Source organism: Nipponia nippon, unplaced genomic scaffold (assembly GCF_047370975.1).
Source record: "Nipponia nippon isolate SJK-2023a ecotype South Korea unplaced genomic scaffold, ASM4737097v1 scaffold_4, whole genome shotgun sequence".
NCBI classification, from domain to species: domain Eukaryota; kingdom Metazoa; phylum Chordata; class Aves; order Pelecaniformes; family Threskiornithidae; genus Nipponia; species Nipponia nippon.
In genome coordinates this window covers 18,451,408-18,463,973 of record NW_028262358.1, presented here as the reverse complement: position 1 = coordinate 18,463,973, position 12,566 = coordinate 18,451,408, and the positions used below count along the sequence as shown (strand labels likewise).

Sequence of the window (12,566 nt, the reverse complement as noted above, 5' to 3'; positions counted from 1 at the left end):
CAGCTCACTTTGGCTGCAACCCTTCGCTCCCTTAACCCACGCACCCTGACGTCCATTGCCACTGATGGTGCAGTAAATCCAGGCTGCAGCCATGCTTTGCATACGAGTATCCATGGGCTTAGTGCTTTGCCATCTCTCATCTTCCCAGTTCAGAGGGCTTCTGAACACCAGGTTTTCTCCATGCCTGTCTCACATGCAGGTACAAGGATCCTGAACCAGGCACCACCAGTTTAACTTTACACCACATTGTAGCACAGTGACCTATTCTAAAAGCAGGTGATTTTAGCTAGAGCAGGGTCACATGCCCAGCTTGACACTAGATTTTGAGGCAGAGCTTAAAGTTCCTTGTCACTGCATTGCCAAGGTGCCTAAAATACATAGGAAGGGTAAAGCGCTGCAGTCACTCAAGGTCTGCATAGAAATATATTTGCCAAGCTGGATATTACCACTCCCTGTCTTTCCACATTAGCTCTCTAGATCTAACGTGTCTTCTTCCCGAATCTCTTTCTTTCCTAAAAATTTTCATCAGTCTTCCTGCAAAGGTCTGTTCAGGCCAGTCTCACCAGTGAAGCACACAGTTAACTACTCTCCCATCCTCTCAGGGCTACAAAGCACCCTCCTGTAGATTTTCCATCAGTGGCTCTTCTGAACATTTCTTTCCGATGCCTCTTGAAACAAGCTGGTGTTCGAGTGCAAGCCTGTCTGACACCTCTCCCGAGGTCAAGCCAATTATTTCACTCCTTACCCACTGCCGCCAAGGCGGTCACGCTTTGCACTCTTAGCATTTTCACCAGCTCCAGCTGACCGCAGCCTTATCTAGGCAGGTTTATGCCTTGTCACTGTTGACCCCTGCAAAGTCACCAAAAACATATGCCGCCTTCTCAGCATTCTCCAGTGGTCTCCTGAATAACAAACATTTATTATATCACTCCCTTTCTGAACTTCAAGCCAGCTGGTCCTTCACCTAGAAGGTTCTCTATCTTGGGTGCAAATTTCTCCAGGATCTGGCACAGCATTTTGATAAGGTACCAATAACAAAGAATGTGTAGTGGCTTCCATCAACACATGAAGTCATCCTTTTCCCAGGAAGGGACCGTCAGGGACTTGGTTGTAATCTTGGATGATTCTCCAGGCTCCCAGCTGCCATTGACAAGGTTTGATCTGCCCATGCGAACACACTCCCATTCACTTCTTGTCTTGCTAGCCCATCCAGTTCCTGCTTTTTGATATCCAGCCCATCTTTTCAGTTCTTTTATTTGAGCACGCACATTTCCTCATCTGGCACCAAACGGAGGAGAAAACATTTATGTGCCCAAGTCACAAGTGCACACCAGTATCAGCTGGTCTAATTGGAGCCATTTCAACCAGTAGTTTCCAATGGGGCAACAATGGTCTTGCCAAAACCAGCTCTTGGTTACCTAAGCGCTTGCTAGGAGCTGCGGCAGGAATAGGGCTTCTCAGAGCAGTAGTGAGTCCTTTTGTTTTCAGAGAAGCCACTGAGCAGCTCTGCCAGAGGAACAATATTCCCTCACTGCTGGCCATTGCCTGGATGAACACTGCGAGCCCAGAGGTGAAGGACTTTCATAGCCCATTACCCAGCCTCCCGAGCCACGCAGTTCCCAGCTGCCACTGCTCTTGACAGATCACCATGCTACACAGAAGCTCGGTCCCTGTTCTTTTTCTCCTCCAATCTCAGCTTGGAAACAGAGTGTGAAAATACATTTCCCTGTCAAGTGTTTTTTCTTTCCTCCTCAGCAGATCTGCTCCTAGCCCATCACCTTGAGGGTGCAGGGAAGAAGACACTCAGCATTTCAGGAGATGTTATGTTTAACCTCGTGCATGATGGAAGCTGGAAACATGCATTATCAGCACTGTGGGCAAGAAGCTGAGAGAGTAAGTAGTGTTGTTAACTTGGAAACTTCAGGCACAGCTATGGGAGGATGCAGTGATGTGTTCTTTTATCTCAGCCTAACTCCCAGAGGGCCACTATCCTACATACGGCTTGCTGAAAACTAGATACACCTTCAGTCTTACACAAGTAATAAGCTCAATCCCTTCTCCTCTAGTTAAAATAATGATTAGAGATGATTACTGGAAATATCAGGAAGCCTTGCTCCCATCTTGAAACTTTGCAAGCTTGGTGACCCTCTGGACTACGTACAAATGCAAGGGGAGCCTGGCAGATCCTGAGTGCCAAGGCAGAAAAACCTTCCCCTACCAGCAGTACAGTAGTATCTTATGGGTGTTTTCATCAGTAGGTATCAGTGTGCTTTGCAGATGAAAGCAGCATGTTATCATCGCTACTGCACTTTTTGGAGAGCAGTCAGGAGGTGGCAAGGCCAAGGTTAAAGAACAGCAATGGAAATGAGACAGAAGCACAGAAGACAGGGAAGCGAAGCAAAGCTGTGTCCTCTGTAACCAACACAGGTCAGGATATCCCCGTTTTCAGAGAAAGCCCCTGGAAATGGGTCTTTAAAAGGATTGCCTGAAGCCATCCAAGAAGCCATGCTGGGGCTTACCAAACCTGGTATTCTTCCTCCATGTGGATTTCCCCATTTTTACTTCCACTTAGCTGCTCAGGGCTAACTCTTGGAAATACCAGATAAAACTGTGCTAAAACATGACAATGTCACAAAGGGAGGAGCACTTTTGCCTGTCCCCAGCCCTCTGAATTCTTCTCCTAGCCCAGCAAAGCCTAAAGCAATATAGACACTGGTGGAGAGACTCAAGATGGGTAGAGGCAAGACCTGCCATGCTGTAAGGTTGGCAGAGGAGGACATGCCTACAAGTCCATAGTCTGTCTGCACACCCAGAGCCCAGCTGTACATCAGTCTTCAGGGAAACTCTGTGGTTTGATGGGTCCCTGAGCTAGGAAGCTGACCTGTGTCCCCCAGGAAAGCATCGTCGCATCCCTCTTCAACCAGAGGGGGAACTTGGCTGCACACATTGTGACACCTTTCTTGTAACCATCTCTTGTAAGCCCCTTCTCAGCCCAAGCGCTTTCTACTGAAGTCAACACCACAGATTTAGCCCTGGCTACAGCATGGCTCCTGCCTTTATACCAGAGGCCGGTGCTGCAGGCAATACTTCACTTCCAGCATAAGGAATTTTATTACTACACAAAGACTAGGAGATCATACCCCCTCCAAAAAGCTCAGTCTAATAGACAGAGACCTGTTATCCTCCTTTGTCAGAAAGCCAGGCAAAGCTTGGGGGCAAAAGGATTTTCCTGAAAAGGCTGTGGCAGTCCTCAAGGCCACGTGCGATACTACCCTGCACCACCACCCTTCTGCACCAGCACAGCACCACTGATCCACACAGTGTTGTCTCTGCACCACTGACCAGCACACACTCAGCACCAATTAATCTTCTGACATCCAAAATCCAGCACTGTCACATCCATGCTGGACGGCGGGATGAGGAGCAGCAGGTCACGATGACCGAAGCCTCATTTAAATGCAGCGTGCCGACTCACAGGAGCTGCAAATACACCAAATACGAAGGACGAGCAAAGGGAGCAAGGGGAGTGCTCTGAATGCTCAGGACAGTTTAAAGGGAGCAGGCATTAAAGTTTTGCTTTGGCAGAGGTCCTGCAATCTAGCTGACACATCCAAACCCTCCACCCAGGGTATGTCCTCACTTGGACCGACACTTCACTCCTTAAAGGGTACTTCCTAATGGTCTATTGATTTCAACAGATGTCCTAGTAAACGCCTTACAGCGGGAACAACAGCCCAGCAGCAATTGCAAGTTCACGTGCTAACGCCCCACTGTTCAGTGCAAAAGGGAAAATGAGTTTTGAGAGGGTAGGTTGTTGGCAGGTCAATGCTTGTAGTTCTGGCAACAAGCAGCCTACCCCAGAGCAGGGGTAACATGAGCAGGCACAGCACAGCCTCCCCTCCATGATCTGTCCTCAAAAACAGTGTCACCTCCTGGTTTAGCTTCCCAAGGCTCCTGTCACCCTCCTAACATAGCTCTGTCCTCTCATGAACCATCACTTGCCAGCACCAGCTATGCCATGGCAAGGCATATCCCAAAAACCACCTGCCTGCCAGTCCCACATAGGAGATGACCTCCTCATGAACATGGTCCAACCAAAGCACCGGGCCCGGGGAACACAACAAGGGGCCAAGCAACTTGGCCACGCAAGGAGGCGTCTGGCAGGCGACGTTATTTGGGAACAGCCTCTGCTGAGGAGCGGAGCGAGGACTGAATTTCTATTCTGTAGCTGTTTGCGCTTCCTGTTTGGTGCGACAGCCTCAAAGGGGAATTAGTATTTACTGGGCTCCGGTCACGTCATCCCATTGTTCCCATGCAGCCAGGAGGCTGCAGGGAGAGAGGAAGAGAGAGCAAAGCATTGCAGCAGACTGCCCCAGCCACGGCTCCCTGCCAGAGGTGGCACTTTGCAGGAAGGCAAAGCAAAAGACACGGTGATTTCCCACCTCCTGCCACAGGAGCAGCACAGAGAGGGGCAGTCAGATGGCTGGGAGCACAGCTTCTCCCTCCCCAGGCATCTTCTGACAGTGAAAAAGGCAAAAAGGACAGGGGAAGGTTTTTTTTTTTTTCTCTGGCAATCTAGAAGATGCAAATGCACTCCAAAGTCCTTGTAGACCCAATGATAGGAGTTTTAAAGCCTTTTGAGGGATGTCAGCTTCTCAGCTAGTCCAAAGCAATCCCTTCTCCAGAGCCATTACATTTTCTGATGCACGCAGATCAATATCACGCCACAGAGGCCCAGTGCCTTCTGCACAGGCAAGGAGAGGAGCCTCCTGCAAAGGGAGGGCATGCCAGCAGGGCCCTGAGGCACCCCAGGAGGAGACAGCAGACCCTACCTGGGTCACACACGTCAGTGGAGATGCACAGCAAAGCAGAGGTCAGGAGAGAGAAGAAAACGGGAGTCTCACAGAGAGGAATACAGGACACGAGAGTAAAGCAGACATGGCAAAGAGAGGCTGAGAGGAACTCCTGCACCCACAGGAGCCCTCAGGAAGAAGTCACACATGATGAATAAAGGCCATTTTGGGGGTTACCTCAGGATGTTGCTCTTCAGTGTTGCACAGCATCCCTACTAAATACAGAGGAAGCCATTTTGCTCTTGATGGGAGGAAGGGGCAGAGACAGAAAAGAAGTGCAGCAGGAAAAGGTGTTGCATCAGTACTAAGCCACAGCTGAAGATAAAGGCCTTTTATAGGCAAGACCAGCCAGGCTAAGGGATGTCAGCAAATCTCTCTGATTATATTCTTCACCTGTGCCAGGAGAGACCTGCACCTCCTTGGGCTGCACAAGAATGAACGCAATAAAGATGATGAAGCACCAAGATGATAAAGTAATGGGGGTTGTGCAAGTTCCCACACAAGTAAATATCTCTGTTTCAACTCAATCAGTAGCAGAAACTGTCTTGGTGACCACTTTTTCCTAGATTTTGAAGTCTCTGTGAATTTGTACTTGCAGGACCGTCTTGACTTAGTGCTGGTTGCGTCTCAGGCACTGTTTTTCCATGGGTCGGGACTCAATCTCTCCCATGAACAGCATGAAAGCAGACTAAGCATTTTAGCCAAATGAGGTACACATGCACAGCTTGGTCTGTGAGAAAGATCCAGCCTCCAAATTTTGACAAGTAACTTCAGAGGACCCAGAATTTCACCTGTGGTATTTGCTGACCTGTCGAGCAATCATGTAACACTTTGTTGAATGAGAACTTCTGCTTCTCTATACCTTTGGCATGGTTTTATACCTGATGTTTTAATTTTTTTTTTGTTTCCTTTCCCCATTTCATTTTTTCTTCTTTAAATTCCAAGACAACTGCCTGTGTGCAAGGATAGCAGCTGTTTTATTCCTGGAATTAGCACTCAGTTACCAGACAGAAACACACTGGGCTTTCTGCAGGAAACTCGGCTTTCCTTCTTTCCTCATTTGTTACTGTTTTCCTTAGGCTGAAGCTAATATCTGCTTAGAGCCAGAGCAGACATTTGGGGTTTTGTCTATGGAAAGAAAGAATTCATTCCTTGTCAGCAGCAACATGCGTCCTTTCAGAAACAGAAATATTTTCACTTTTCGATTTCAGCAAGACATTTTGGCAGCGTTATGAATCCAAACCTTTGGCAGAATCGTGCAGGCAGTGAGGCAGAGGGAGCCTTCACTGAAATATGGAAGAGGAAAGGGGATCACAGCTCAGCGCTGCATGAGGGGCGCAGGAGTCCTTCCTGCAAGGCACTTGGTGTCCGCAGAGCCGCTGGCACAAACGTAGTGCAGAAAAGGGCTCAGACTGTTTTCACGTTGAACAGTTCCTCACATCACAACTGCTACAGCTCGGTAAGTGGCCTGCAGAACTGCAACGCTTCATACTTCCACATGCAAAAAGAGCTAAATCCATTCTGAAAGTTTGAGATTTGTATTTTGGACCAACAGCAAAGCTATGGCAAGAGCACCGTAGATGTGCCTTCCCTGTGACAACTGACAGCTCGCTGGGAAAAGTCACCAGCTTCCATGCATGGGGAGGCTTCTTGGCTAGCCGAAGGGCTGCTTCAGAGGGCTGGAGGAAAGCAGCATTGTGCTTGCATTGCCACCAGCCTGTTGGAAGCAGAACAAATGCTGTGACAAAGCTTATTTTTTGCATCCAGGAGGCTCAGTTAAGTCCAAACATGCTCAAAATAAATGCTGAAACCTTTGGGTGCTGATCCAATACTGAGTGAAGCTTCTAAAAATGTGAAGTTTTCCCGTCCCTGGCTATATTTATCTTCAGCCTTACTCTAGTGATCACTCTGAGGAATGAGTGGACAGACTCATGCTACTACTGAAAGGTGCCATAAAGACTCACAGCCTCTATACAAAAAAGCCCAGTGCTGTTTTCTGAATGGAAAGGTGCATTGCTTAAAAAAAAGTTAGTCTCTTCACTTTCAGTTCGGGCATCCTACCTCAGATCTTTCTAATGACCCTCCTAGGAAAGGCAGGTAATGTCCTCTGGTCAAGTCAGATTCCTCTCCTCGCCCTGCTGCTCACCTGCCTCTCTCCTTCCCTTGCCTCTCCTCCGTGTCCACATGCAGGCTTTGGCTGGCCCTCAAGCCTATGCTCCTCTTGCAAACATGACCCTGCAGCACCTACTCATCACTAGTATCTGCACAAGCCAGCTCAGGAAGGTTACTCACATAATTAAGGCCCCTGCAAGCATAACCATATCTTTGCAGCTGGTTTTCAATCCCCTCACCTGACCTTGTTACCACAACACCGGGGAGCTACAATCCCCCCACCTTCCCCCACGCTTACCATGTTTTTAACTTTGCAGCCATGACAGAGCGCAAAGCACAGCCAACTTCCCACACCACTACTTTAGCTCTCAAAAAACTGTCCATGCCAGCCTTAGCAGCCTCCTCTTCCCTTACCAAAGCACCTTCAAGCCTCCCCATGAAGGTTAACTCTCCTCAGGTCTCACCAAATTCTCACCAGCTCTGGTGAAGATAATGTGCTCCAGCAGCCATCCCACACACCCTCACCCCGGGAGCTGGACACCCAGGGGAGCAGATCCCGCTCCTCCATGGGTCCTGGGGCTGGAATGGATCCTGGTTCATGATGGGTAAAGCTGGGTGGGCAGCTAAGTGGCAGCTGAGGCCAGGTGACACTTGCAGCATGTGTGCCAAAACATCCCTGTGGATGTGAGCTTGGATGGAAACACGGAGGCGAGTGGTGCCTTCAGGGAGCAGAGCAATGCTGGCAGGGCTAAGCCACCACACAGAGAAGTGGAAGGGATGCAGGACAGCGAGCCACACTGGATGCCACCATCATCTACACTGTAAGGGCTTGCTGTGCTGGACAGTGAGGAACACCTAAGCAGGTATTGCCCAAAGATGATATACAAGTAGTTGTCATGGCCAGTAGCAAAGCAACAAGCATTTGTGTCAGGGCACACAATTTTAGGGCTGACGTTGCCCTGAAGAGCTGGAGCGCTACAAGTCACAGGTGAAAATGGGTAGAAGAGAAAGAAAAAGAGCAAGAGTAGAGCCTCAGCATCTCCCTCCTGCTCCATCCTGGAGCCACCAAAGGCTACCTGCTCCTTCGCAAGGCAAGGGCACAAGGCCAGTCCTGCCAAGCACAAGCATCTGTAAATTGGGTGTCCAGATAAAAATGGCAATAGGTGTGTTTTTCAAAAAAAACACTGAGTGAGCATGGTTTTGATCATGCATTTTTGTGTTGATTTTCTGCTTGGTTTTAATATGACCTGGGTCCTCTTTTCCTTCCATTTCTGAACCTTCAGCATACTTTACTTTCTCTAGGTTTTCTCTGGAAAAGGAAAAAAAAAAAAAAAGGCTGAAAATGTTCCTTTTCATTTAAAAGGAAGCTGAGCCTCCTTGACAATGGGATGACTCCAGGAGCTGGGCTTTTAAGGACACTCTGGAAATTACGAGACTCCTGATAAAATCGTAGGAGTTGGCAAGGCCGTAATTTCCCCTGAACAATTACGATTTCTTTGCCTGTGGGTATCGCTGTGTTGAAACGTCTCTAAAGTTCCTGCTATGTCATTGAATTTGCATGCATTTCTTTTCGGTTCCTTCCTTCTCCAGCCCCTGCCAGAGAGCAGACATTCCTGAAAATCAACTAACCACACTCCCATAACTTTACAGCCTGAAGACCTTGAAGCAAATGAGCCTTGAAGAGTAATTGTAGCATTACAGGCACCAAATGATGCTGAATTATGCAGTGCTTAGCGGACGCTGCTTAGTGGATTGGTTTGGGGAAAAACGTTGGATAACGTGAGAAAAAAATCACTTCTCCAAATGATACAGCAATGTTAGCTAAAATTCTCACTGTTTTCAACTCTATTAGCAAAAAAAGAGGGGACTCCACCTTCGGCTGCATGGTGGGGCTGGACTGGAGGAGTCCCATTTTAAACAGTTAAACCTGCACTGGGAAAGGACCTCTCCTTTTAGAGAACATTTCAACCCACCAAATTTATACATCCCTCTCTGGAGCATCTGCGTTGCTGTAAGAGGTACTGAGAGTGACTACACACCAAATCCAAGCACTTCAGGTAACAAGCATCAGCCAGGATGAACCAGGTCTTGGAGGCAGGTGTGAGCCAATGTTTCCATTCTGGTGGCTCAGATGGTGTGGGATACATGGACCTTAACCAAGATGCATCTTCCTAGCATGATAAATTAACTCCTATTGACTGCAAGAGATATATTTTTTTTTTATTTAGAAACTATTTAGAAAAACATCTCAGTAGCATTATCACTAACTGAGACAAAAGAAAAGCAGCAGCAACAACAGAAATAATAAAGCAAACATGATGGATATGTGTTCAGTGATGTCTGGTGATGTGTGTTAATTGCAGAAGGGTTGGACTAGATGACCTTTAAAGGTCCCTTCCAACCCAAACCATTCTATGTTCGCTCAGTAATCATCGACCATCTCTATGTGTTCGTGTGTAGGGTATTTCTGCATGCTCTACAAATGGGTTTAAGTATTATTATTATTTCTGTTCTTCACATGTAGGAATCAAGCTGAAATTAAGCATTAATTAAGAAGTTAACGTAGAAGATAAGCAGCTTCCTCAAGATCACACAGGAAATGGGTGAGGACTGAGGGATGGGAAGTAGGTGTTCCCCTGACCAGGCCATCACGTGGTAGTGGCTTCCTACCAACACCTTAGCATTGCATCGGACCTGGAAAACACAAGGCTGCTGTAACGTTTGGAGGTCCTCTTCCCCAAAACTTTGGTATTTTCCATGGACAAGAACTTGAGAGAAGGTAGGAAGGGAATGGGGGAAGGTGTATTTAGGCCCTCACCTCTGCTTCATGGGTACTGGTTAGCAGCAAGAGTGATGGATGAGGCAGTGGGAAGAGCAGGAGCTTTGACGAGTTGACCGAGAAATCCCAATGCAGCAAGTACGTGAAGCGCCTGGCATTCATGGCAGGTGAAGATGGGCAGCACGTGGCTCAGGTGTGCCAGCATGAGGGGGCATGCTGTGGCACCACAAGAGCAAATAACCCTGCCACTCACAGAGCATCACTTCACCCCAAACTGGGGGAAGTGCATGCTAGATTTCCCAGTGCTTACCCACTACATCATGCCACGTCCTTCATCCTCCTTCCTGAGCTTCCCACACAGGCAGGCCAGCTGGGAAAATAGCGAGCGCCACGGCTTACCCCTGCACATGATGAAGCAAGAGTTTGAGGGAGGACGGGAAGGCGGGAGGGATAAGTAGGTGACAGTCTAATTAAGGAACGCATGATAACGCCTCGCGCTGGCAGCCAGGCTGCAGGCATTTCCTGACCACGGGATGTTGCCAGCTTTGCCACCTCCGAGCTTGCCTTCATGCAGCTTTCAGACGCTGGCTGCAGCCCCGTCGGGCTGATGGGGAGGTGTCTGAGTCCATCGTCCCGCTCGCGTGCGTGCGGGGAGGTGGAAGCGGAGGCTTTAGGTTACCTTTTGGCTTGCCACTCGTTGTTGGCTGTTTAAACACAGGTGTCTGCCACTGTTGACACTGAGTGATAACTGGAGACATTTTTTCCATTGGAAAGAATCTCAAGAATTTCCCTGTTCTCTTTTTATTCTTTTTTTTTCCCTTCTGCCTCATGGTAAGGAGGCTGTTACTGGGGGATGGCGGGTGGCTGGCACAAGGCAGAAGTATGATGGTGCTTATTAAAAAATGAGATCCCCCCTCTATTCCCTTCTCACAAGCACAGCCGCTCTAGCCCCAAGCTTCAAATGCTCGTTTAAATTGAAGTCTTCCTCCCTTTCCACACCCCCAGCCGCCTCTAACAGCTGGTCCTTAATGCTCCATTCCCTGTCTTGTAAACTGGTTCCCCAAAACAGCAGCCAGCGGCCACCTCTAGGGATTAATTATCCCTCCAGAAGCAGGAGGAGCTGTGGCTCCCTCAGTCGTCTGCATCACTGAGGCTGAATTTGCACTGTTGTATCCAGGCTCACAATTCAAGCCCCCTCAAAGAGAAGAGCAAAATGCTCAGAGCTTGGGGTGGTGGCTGGGAGAAAAGCATTCAGGTATAAAATATAAAAGCAATGCCTTCACAAAACGGAAAAAATAGGCACGAGCTGGGAGTGGAGCCCCCTTCAGTCCCTCCTTGCCTGTCTCGTGGCACTGACCTGCCACTATAAAACAACCCAGGCCCCAGGGTGCCATCACCAGAAAGCTGCTATTGTTTATTTTTTTATGCTTAACTGTGTCTCAGGTCTATGTTTCAGGTCACTTCTTATGTCATTCAAGCTGGTTAGATTTTTTTTCCCCAAGAGAAACCAGGCCTGTCTTGCTCTGGTACGCCCTGGGGAGCAGGAGGAAGACCCAGTGACCCCCACAGGCACGTGCTCACACACCCTTCCAGCACTGTGTACCATGGGGAAAACCTTGTCTCGCAATGAGCTAGCTGAGCAGCCGCACATGCGTGTGTGCAGACACATGCGTGTGCAAACACAAGAGGCTGAGATGCTCCTACACGCACAGGCATGTCCCTGCACATGCAATGGCCGCCAGGCGATGCTGCCCTCCCCTTGCCCCTTGCTCTCCTAGGGCTTTGTTGGAAAGGACGAGCGCAACCAAGGCACCTCCAGCCCTCCTGCTGGTACCCATGCCTGAGTGCATCTCTCCCTCTTGGGGCGACGGTGGCACTAATAAGCAGGCACCAACCCCGCCATAGGATGGAAAATATGAACGCTCTAAAAAAAACCCTGGCGCGGTGGAAAGCCAGGCTCAGGGGGCCTAAACCAAGCACTCTGGGACACTAGCTTACCTAACACCTTCGATGGGGCCTGGCCACTGCACAAGTGACTAATTGCCTGTCTCTTCAGCTCCCTGCAGGAGCACGGGGTCCCCACCACTGTGTTTCCTGGGAGCCTGGGCCAGCAGAAAGCCAGTCCATCCAACAGGCGTTATTTTCACAGGAGGTTACATTATAAAAAAACCCAAACCCTCGTTGCAATGCAACGTTGGCCTCTCTTGACACGTCTGCTGGGGAAATTTTGGTGGCAGTGAAGCAGGAGGGGTTGAGGTCCTTGCTGCAGACGCTGCCAGCTCTGCTGAAGAGGATACAAACCTGGGATCCAAAACTCATAAACTGCCCATTTTCCTCCCAGATGGACACCTCCCCTTGCCCCCAGCCCGCCATGTGGGTCTGCAAATCCTCGCCCTCAGGGAGCCCGGGAGCTGCCCCGTGCATCCCTCCCATCTCAAGGGACGGGGGTGATGGGGGGCACAAAGGAAAACAGGCATGTTTTGAACAAAAGAATAGAGAGGCCAAACCGCAGATGAAACATTACCACTTCAAGGGGGAAAAAATAGATAACGACGTTAGTCACCACCCAGCGAATGAACTACAGCCCCCTCACCCTGCGGAGGCTATGAGGAGCCTTCCATCCTCCTCTTCCTTCTCCTCTTCCTCCTCCTCCTCCTTCCTGTCCTCCTGCCCCTGCTCCTGCCTGTTTATGATATGGCTTATGACAAAACAACTTCTTAAAGGAATTACGCAACTGATCTCCTAACCCTTTCCATGCTGGATTTTTCCAAAGCCTTATGCTTATCAGGTAATTGTGCTGGACACACCAGCTACCTGTCACA

General features: G+C 49.1%; 1 long non-coding RNA gene across 1 annotated transcript; it reads right to left on the bottom strand.

The window, feature by feature from the left end:
• Window positions 1-9,471: 9,471 nt before the first annotated feature.
• LOC148053173 (uncharacterized) lies at window positions 9,472-10,199 on the bottom strand. The gene is made up of 3 exons (XR_015708074.1): window positions 10,055-10,199; window positions 9,784-9,895; window positions 9,472-9,659 (listed from the first exon to the last, which is right to left on the bottom strand). It is a non-coding gene; the product is annotated as an uncharacterized LOC148053173 (long non-coding RNA).
• Window positions 10,200-12,566: the final 2,367 nt, after the last annotated feature.